Below are 10,224 nucleotides of genomic sequence, written 5' to 3'. Positions count from 1 at the left end.
GTTAATTAAAACACAACAAACTTGTGTTATGAATAAACGAAATCATTGATTTTCTTACAATGCTTAAACAAGCATTCACATGATTATGGTTGAGTATCTATATTTAGATTATGCATTTTTACCAAACTACAATTTTCTGCACATACGGACGCTCGTTACAAAACAGGGCGAATGAGAAATATTATTACGGTCCCAACAAGAAATTTACTTTAATGTTGTGTAGTATAGCTATCAGTATAAAAAAGGTTAAAGATATAAAGGAATAAAATTTCGCATTTCGACGTAATTCTGTTTTCCTTGTTTTTTTAAACCCCTTTATTATATAACCTAAACAAATTAAGTTGAGTTTAAAAATTGTGTAAACCACAAGTTAAAAAAATAACAGTGAAGGTACTGGATCATGTCTTGACTTCTATTCTACCGATCATAACTATGCTATATAATGAATCTCTTGCTCGTGGGATTTTTCCTAGTGCATTAAAGACTGCGCGCGTAATAGCTGTATTCAAGTCAGAAGACCCTACAAGAATAGAAAACTATCGCCCTATCTCATTGTTGAGCGTCTTTTCGAAATTGTTGGAAAAAATCGTTTATAACCGATTAATCTCATTCGTCAACAAATTTAGCATCTTACCGGCCAGCCAGCATGGTTTCCGACCTGGGAAATCTACAGAAAGCGCTACCTTCGATCTACTTACTTTCATCTATGAAGAACTCGACAAAAAAAGTATATCTCTGTCCTATTTTTTTATATCAGTCGAGCTTTCGATACGATTAATTGCGAGAATATCTGCCATAAACTGCTGTGGATAAAATCGTTCCTTTCAAATAGGCAACTATATGTGGACATCGAAGGTGTTAAATCCGACAAATTTGATGTTACCTTAGGGGTCGCTCAGGGTTCAGTGTTGGGCCCGCTATTATATTTATTGTACGTAGCAGATTTGCCAAATCATGTGACAAGTGCGAAGGTGATCAGCTATGCCGACGACACAACCATCGTTATATCAGCGAAGACCCTAGAGTGTTTAACAAGTACTATTAAACATGTGGACGAGGAATTTCATTCCTGGTGTAGTGCTAACAAACTTGTATTAAATGCAAATAAAACTGTGTGTGTGAACTTTGGTAGGGCTAAGCAAGAGCTCGAAACTTCAAGTGTTAGTCTAAATACTAAGTTTTTAGGGATTTTGATAGATGACGATTTGTCATGGGACCAACATATTAAGAATGTGTGTAAAAAACTTAACAGGGCTTATTATGTGTTACGAAACTTGAAATCATGTCTTGACATAAATTCATTAGTTACTGTGTATTACGCGCTCGCATATCCTCATTTAGCATACAACGTTGTTGCCTGGGGGGCAGCTGTCGACAAAAACAGAGTCTTCATCCTACAAAAAAGGATAATGCGATTAATTTTTAATGTAAAACCGACAATTTCTCTTAGGAATGTTTTCATCAATAGGAAAATTTTATCATTTCCTAGCATTTACATATATAAGCTTTGCATCTTCGTGAAAATGAATAGTCATATTTTTCATCCATTAAATGCTAAGCATGACTATCATACACGCAACAATGAGATACTTACCATACCCTACCATTCCACAGCGAAGTATGAAAGGGGTCCATATTACAATGCAGTTAAAATGTACAATGCACTCCCTTTATATATTAAAAACATCACAAACATTAAGAAGTATCGAACGAATCTAAAAAAATACTTAGTCGAACGTTGTTTTTATTCAATGAGTGATTTTTAATTGTAACATGTCCTTTAGCATTTACACTGTTCCTAATTGACTTTTTAAAATTTTAAATGTCCATAAATGTTTGAATGTATGACGATGTCTATGTCAAGGTTATGCGTGATCACAGACAATAAAGTTATTATTATTATTAATGTAATTAGAAGGTAGACTTAATTATAGTGTACGGGAAATTGAAAGAATTAATCATTACATTGTACACAAATGAAAAAACGACACACTCAAAAATGGTATCACAACGTCTATCTACGCATCAAGTTGCTCCTCTGAGTACGCAAAAAATCAGACAATGTAAAATTATTTAATTATATTCCATTATTTTATTTTATTTATTATTAATGATTATTGTGAGTCTTCGCGTTTTAATATGATTAATCGTTCACGCTAGCCTTTTCAATTCAGGCGTCATTTGCAACGGCGCGGTGCGATGACATGGAGGGATTCCGAATCCCGAAAAGCTGACCAAAATATGATGGTATCGTTCGACTTTTCCAAGAATATATATCAGGGTTTTTAAATGCGTTTCTTAAGTATCTGATATGAGATTTCAAAAAAACCGAATGGTGGATTCAATATGACGGCCAAAAATTTGTTGTTTTTACATGAAAGTCGGTACAGAGTTTTTGAGCGCACTAATTAAGAAGCTGACGTTACATTTTCAAAAAAGCAAAATGGCGGATCTAATATTGCGGCCCACCCTTTGGTCAGGATCAGTGGTAGGAACGGTTTCGAAGTTTTCCAACAAAACTCGGTAGCCACAGTTCGACTCGCTTGGAGGAAACAGACTCCAGGGCTGTTACGGGCACAGCTGGGAAATTTAAAAGGGAAATTAAACACTCGGCAAATCATACAATTCCCTGTCGGAAATATAAGCAACCAGGCGTATATTAGTTAGCGGAATCTGCGGGAAAGTTAAAGGCAGGAAAACAATACAATGCCCCCCTTATAATTAATAGAACTGATCGTAACGAACGCTTACCGTGATAACAGTGATAGAAAGTTATTAAAAACGGAGTGTGTCGAAGAATGATATAATATCACCTATTTTTTCTTGTGGAATTGCACTGTTCACAATTAAAGATTTTGGAAATGTTACGCGCTAGATTATGATTCTTTAACTTATTATTATTGTTGGTTGTATAATTTAATTGCACTGTTTACAATTAAAGACTTTGGAAATATGCGTTTGACGACGATTTCTTATCTAAACTATTCTTGCTCTTTAAGGTGTATTTACTTGTACAGCCGTAAACACGACAATATTGATTACTATTGTCCATTGTAAATAAACCAAATGCGGGTTTTATCCCACCAATATTAATTACAACGTGCTGCCACCAGAGGTCTCACTGTTAATCTGAATCGCGAATTAACTTAAAAATCACCATAAAAAACTTTCTTTTTTTACTTTTGTCTCGTTTTTCGGGATTTAGAACCATTGTGCGACGTTTTGATTTATTTTACAATTTATAGGAATTCCAATTAATGGAATAACATTGAATCTTCGTTCTCTCTTGACATTGTTTAAATACCCATAACACTGTTTATGTATTTGCTCAACTGTGCTTCTTCGCGCACTTGAAAATTATGTAAACTGCATGCTGTATTGGTATTGTATTGGTAGTTTTAAGCATGTCTTTCTTTGATGCCCAATTCCGAAAATTGAAGTTTGTTGGTTATAATCTAGAGCTAGAGGTTTGTGTGCTTGTTTGTAGCGATTTAAGTTTGTATGGGGGATGCTTTATTCAATAACTAAAGCAGTAAAAATATACCATATTTAATGCAAATCAAACGTTTGTATCTAACTGTCCTAAAAGAATATGACTCGCTTAACGTGAACAGTTTATTATTATATTGAATACTAATATCTACTTATTTGAATATGCCCTTTATTTGAACGCAACACGCGTTAGTTGTATTATTTACGTGGCAATTATTAGTAACCGCATAAAGCTTTTATATTTTGAAACAAACTATTGTAACATAATTTAAATTACCTACGTTATTTGTTTATGTACAATTAATTATTAATGAATTTATAACTGTCCTTCAATAGATTGATTTATAACAGGTGTTATACCTATACCCTCACTTATAGAGCGCGAATGTCAGTATTATCACTGCGGCATCGATGTTGGAACTTAACTTAAACACGATTCAATTTGCTTAATAGCGAACGAATTATGTATGTCCGCTTCCGTTTCGTATCGCTGGTAACTTATCTTGATGGGCGCTAGGTGGCGACCCGAAGTCTGGATATCTAGAATATTCGCTACACTATGCATATACACAGTATGTTCTTACGCATTGAGCAAAGCAAATGCAATTAGCAATTAAAAACATTCGTTTATTATTGTCTAGGATTAGCAGCAGGTGCTTGAAATCCCTAAATATTTGCTGGTTCTTGATTGGGCTTACTCACACCTCATGCAACAAGCTAAGTTCGATGCGGTTAATTCTCTCACATACATTCAGTTTGTATTGTGCAATGTTACATGTAATGCAAAAATGGTCGATTAACATGTTCCGTCGGTTGGTATCTATTTGCAGATGCATACTAATATAATCACTTTGGTATTCGCTTGCCCAATTTGCGATTTTATACGCTTGATCCGTAATTGCGTCTATCTTCTTCACCAGTCTACGGTGGATTTCTAATTTTTAGCATGCTGCTTGCGGCCGTCATTGCAAGAGTTTCGTCTAGATCGCCAAAGCCTTCGCTTAAAGACACTTAATCTAAGACAAAAAATAATTATATATATACGGGGTGCTTGAAATATAAGTAATTAAATCAACGTCAAATGAACTAGAAAAAGTTCTCAATAAGAAGTAATAATTGTCAAGAATCGTTGAAACAAACAAATATGAACAATTGATATACCTAGTACAAAAAATACTGAATTCTTTTTCGCCTGGGGTGGCGGGTGATGAAAAATTTTCCGTGAATATAGCCAGACGTGATCCAACTCGTGCGCCACCAGCTTTTTATGATTATGATGAATGATGCCCTCTCGCAGGAAAGGAGACTTATCTTGAGCTTGGACGCGGTTCTTCGTGGGAGAACATGCTGCTGGAGATGGAAACTTTGTTTTTCAGCTCCCAAAATACCTACTCATTTGTCACAGCTCCCACTAACTGATGCGCGATGTTACTACCATTATCTGTGCATGAAATTTCTATGTTCCAAGGTAGCAATAACTGCACTGATCACTGTGTATAAGGTTGCTATTACCTACACTTATTAATTAGACTGCTTGTTCTACAAACTGACTTGATGTGGGCTTATGGTTCAAACTGTTTGCTTGCTTAGTAACTGTAAGACCTATACGACTATTATTTGTACTTTTTACCATATTGAATATTCACCGAATAACCACTAAATAAGAAATAGCATGGGTCCGTTACCCTGAAAAGTATAGCTTCTCTTTCTTCGAGCACTAGTAAATACCTACAGTGGTAAATTATAAAACAAATGCAATTAAAACTACTTACATGGTGTGAAATTGATTTAATTAAGTAATGTATTGCTTGCTTAGTTGTGTGATAATTGCAATGTGTACCTAGGTATTAAAATAGGTTTGGTAACACCATTATGTTCTGCTGCTTTCACATTCGCTTGACAGGTTTGGTATCAAGTTCTGTATGGAATTGTAAAATGTTAATTTTCTTATATTTAATGAATGTGGAATGTGGTGCTTTTGAACTTACAATGGATTGTATCATGTATCTCTTACTTGTTCGCTTCAGTGAATATCGATCATATTTCTTGTCTTGATACTTTTGAAAAATTGCTTATAATAAATTTACCTAGTGTACATAAATTTGGCTACAATTTTATGTTTTGGAAACGTATTTCAAAATTGATGAAAGGGAGGTGGGAGGGACAAAATTCAAAATTTAGAAAGTGTACTATCTCGCAACTACTGAAAAACATTACGAACATTAAGTCTCAAAAGTAGGCATTAATTTATTCAACATACATCTACTAAAGGCAAACTAACCCTAAAGATTATCATGAATTTCGAAATAGAAACTGGACGTCTTTTGTGCTATATCCGCACGCATGACTACGTAGATCTTAATTTTCTTGTTTTTAAAAACTACTAACAGGTAATGTTTTGTGTTGCATTAAATAGAGACGGCTGTACATGTCTGGTAGTCTTGATATGCTTAGTAATAATATAGTTACCTACTTGTTCTACTTTGCACTTTCTCAACTCGTGCTGATAGTCATCATTTTTGCACTACCTCCTAGTCATCTTCTGGTTGACAGATTTCATAATATGTTTACATAAAAACTTGTCGTGAATTTAATTATATCGTGATTTAATATGTACAAAGAGGTCACCAAGAAGAGGGCATCCGAATGTGACCCTGTTAAATTAAAACACTCGTGCACTGGACGTCCCTTAACATAGGAAAAAACCTGGCTAACTCAAAGTTAAAGTTTCCCAAAAATATGCAATAAATCGAAATCTTGTTGACTAATTGAAAACGGAGCTTTTCTTTAAAATTTAAACTACTTAAATTAATAGATACAAAATGAGTTATTGAACAGTAGGTAAATTGAAATCATTACGATTGAAAAACCAGAGTAACGAAATTTTTACAATACCTCTATTCGTCTTCTATTGACGTTGCTTCGATCCTCATAGAAATTGTCTTGATTCAAGATTTCCCTACGTCGCCGTCGAAGGTCGTATTCGTGGTATATGAAGTTGACAGGAATCAACAATGGTCCGAAATATGTAAATAGAGTTGTCTTGCGTTCTGACCAGATTTCCTTAGCGGATTTATACGGTTTCCTGATGTGAAGGTGTGTCTTTGTTGTTAATGGATTAATTAGTGCCGCTTAGATTACGTAATGCACGCGTAAAATATTTTATTTCGTGCGAGTATAGCTTTTCTATGTTTAGTTAGCGTAATTGTAAAGGAAATTAATTTTGTGTTGCTCAAAACTGCAAGAGAAAACCACTCACATGAAGCTAGTACGAGGTTACGAATTACAAAATGCGAATTAGAAAATCTGCTACTGTAATGAACGTAGTTTTCTTTGACGCCTGAATTTTATTTAGGAACCCCGTCTTTCATCTAGTCACAAAAAATGTATAGTACCGGTTGAAATTCTAATTTTGATTAATACACACACAACACCCCTAAGCGTCTTTGAGGTTGGAGCTATCCGCTTGAGATTAATTTTCTTAAAATGTTCTCTTCACTTAATCTGCCGCAATGATTTCACTAACATTTACTTTCTTTAAAAAGTTTAGTTCGATCCTTTCGCAATTAAAATTTCCGCAAAAGTCCTTACTGTAAGGAGAGTGATGCTCGAACTACCTGCTTAAGCTGTAGCTGCTAATCTAAAACGGAACCACCGCAATTTTCGCGACCAGCGTCCCCTTTTCACCAATCGCAAGCCCAATTCTTATCCAATCTGTGGCCGCAGCGCTACATAAAAGGGAATCAACTAAACTGGATGGTTCATGCTATCTCTGCTCAAAACTCACGCATTCGAAACGCGCTTCGTTGTCTCGTCGTTAAACCTACTCGCGCTCACTCTTCATATGAAGCGGTACACATGACCCTTTACACATATACAATATCACCCAAAACTTTTTCTTAACACGAAACTGACAAGGACAATATTCTACCCTTTACATCTTACATGAATCTATTTCACAAAGCTATTTAGGTACCCTAAGACATTTAATATCTAAATCTAACTTGGGAAAAAATTCCCCTAACTCGCATTAACTCACTAAATCAGTTTAAATTCGCGCCTACACCGGACTGTGCCTTATTTTAATATTACTGATTCTGCATCAAGAAGCTGTACCTAGGGATTTTAGGATGTTACACTCATTAGCTTGAAGCGATGCTGTTTGAAGGACAAATAAAAGTTGTTAATTCTACCACAGGAATAATTGGGATCAAATAAAAACTACATGACAAATAATGTTTCGCGTAGGTACAGAAGGTGAATTCATAAGCAGAGAATATTTTTTTATTTATCTATGCAATTAGTGTGTTTTGCTTGATTATTATTAGCGTGTATAGGATAACCATTTTGAAAACAATAGATTGGCTGCTTCTTTGACCTAGTGAGTCGGCTTATGTATGACGTTGTAATAATGCCCTATAGTGATTTTGATTATATGTGTATACTTTGCTTAAGCTATCTACTTTTGACTACAATTTCGTTTTGGAAACTTATTTCAAAATTGATGAAAGGGAGGCGGGAGGGACAAAATTCAAAATTTAAAATTGTTGTCCATATTTATGGAAAATATACTTTTTAAGTATAAACTTCGTTAACAAACCATAGTGATGCTGTACAGTCGTTACTGTGAAAGCTTAAAGTTAGAAAAAATGGACAATCTGAGCATCACTTTTCAAAAATAGAAAAAAAGCATATTTTTTAAGAAAAGGCGAGTGTTTTGTTTTTTAAAACGTACAATTGTAATTCACAAGACCCCTGGATCTTTATTTTCTTGTTTTAGGTAGATTTCTATCTACCTATTGCAATAGTACCAGTATATTTATATGTTTATTATAGGTTTATATATATCACTCCCAAGAAACACTTTTGAGTTTCGTAATTATGAACCAATTTCGACCAACCTCTAAAGGTTGATATGTAACTCATAAATATCTCGGCCAAGTTCGTGAATCAGCCAATTCCGCCATTTTGTTCCAATGTGACCTTTGTATCTTAATGCGGTTAAAGAAATCTACGTAGGATTTTTAAATAGTAGTAACATACCTAATGTAGGGTTCAAAGAATAGGCTTTATGACATTAATTTTTAATTAATTAATTATTTAATTAAAGGTTGTAAGTAGTATTATTTTGTATGAACCACATAGTGCACTATTTGTGCTATTTCCAATGTTACTGAAATAACCTTTGCTTTAGTAGTAAAGAATATTGAGTCACACATTGATAATTTTTTAGATTTTTATGTCCGTAAAACCCTTTATCGATATGCTTCGCAAGGTCCCCTTTGCATATAGGTACTATCGAGGTTAGTTCTAAGTAATATGTCTGATCACCCAATGATATGTCCCAAACAAAGTAGGTATATACTTACTTGTTTCATGCGGGTATTGGGTCATCGGTGATGGTAATATAAATTAAAACGATGTAATTCCCAAAATGGACCTCTGTGGTACATCGCATGGTGAACTGAAATAATTCTTCATTTTCTGTACTTAAATAACTTTGTATTGATTTGAATAAAAATGACATCCAGTGTGATAAATGATATACCTTTAAACAAATTTACCTACTTTGCATTAGAAATGATTGTTCATTATTATTATTCTTGGAAAGCCCTCGCTCTACTGGCTGTGGTTTGAGACCAAATCCTTTTAAACGCATAGGGTTATGTATGCATATTAACCCACCCCAGGTTCGAAGATATTATGACAGATTTTAAGGCAAAGTGGAAACGTTGAAATCCCATCATTAAAACACAGATCCCGCTTAAATTTGAAACAAAAGAATGACACGTGATCGGATAGTCTATGGTAGGGCTTAAAGCTTAAAAAAATAGCTTTCTTTCCATGGCGATTGAAAAGATATTTTACAATTGTATAAAATATAAACTTCATGGCAAATAATACCTGTAATGCAGAAGCTAAACTCATAAGTGGCGATACTTATTTTTTAGTTCATGTAGGCAGTGTGCTTTTTGATTGTCTATTATTTGTGAAAATTGTTATATATACCTAACAGTTTGCAAATAATATTAACCATTTATGATACTCATTTTGACATGTCGTTCATTGGTTTGGCAAATTTCTAATTATGCATTGATATTAGAATAGAATTCTTTCGATATGCCTTGGATACTTTTTGTATGGAGATGCTGTACTCGGCACGTAAGAAGGCGAAAGATCACCCGCTGTGGTCTTCTTACGTGCCGGTACTAGTACCCTTCAAAAACTGCACTTTCATATATTATAGTGATCTACTTTTGGCTGCAATTTTATGTTTTGGAGATTTATTTCAAAATTGATGAAAGGGAGGTGGGAGGGACAAAATTCAAAATTTAAAGATTTTCTGTACATTCATCCATACGAAATATACTAAACTCGTCGAGTACAAATTCTAATAATCAGACAGCCACGAAAACAAAGTTGATTCGTGTTGGGTGTCATAAATGTAAAAAATAAAATTTGTTCAACACCAAACAAATAAAAATGGCACCAATCATAAATCATGCCCCATTTTTGAACAAAAAGCTGTTGTCATCATTCGTATGACCGTCAGTAATTAGTAGGCCGTTAAAAATTATAAACACCAATTCAAATTATAAAATATTCACCCCAAACTCTTGCTTTACTCGCGCTTACTCTTCCTATAAAGCGGTACATATGCAATTTTACGTATATCTAAAATTCGAAAAAATGCGGGCTCCCCTTACAGTATACTCTTTTCGTGAGGTCACC

General features: G+C 34.3%; 1 long non-coding RNA gene across 1 annotated transcript in view; it reads left to right on the top strand.

The window, feature by feature from the left end:
* The first annotated feature begins 3,319 nt into the window (after window positions 1-3,319).
* The window catches only part of LOC116160207, a 31,174-nt gene continuing 24,269 nt past the window's right edge, over window positions 3,320-10,224 (top strand). The window contains exon 1 of the long non-coding RNA XR_004143161.1: window positions 3,320-10,218. This is a non-coding gene — a long non-coding RNA (uncharacterized LOC116160207). The remainder of the gene's footprint in view (window positions 10,219-10,224) is intronic.

Source organism: Photinus pyralis, unplaced genomic scaffold (genome assembly GCF_008802855.1).
Source record: "Photinus pyralis isolate 1611_PpyrPB1 unplaced genomic scaffold, Ppyr1.3 Ppyr1.4_LG1, whole genome shotgun sequence".
Classification (NCBI taxonomy): Eukaryota; Metazoa; Arthropoda; class Insecta; order Coleoptera; family Lampyridae; genus Photinus; species Photinus pyralis.
This window is presented reverse-complemented; position numbering and strand designations above follow the sequence as displayed.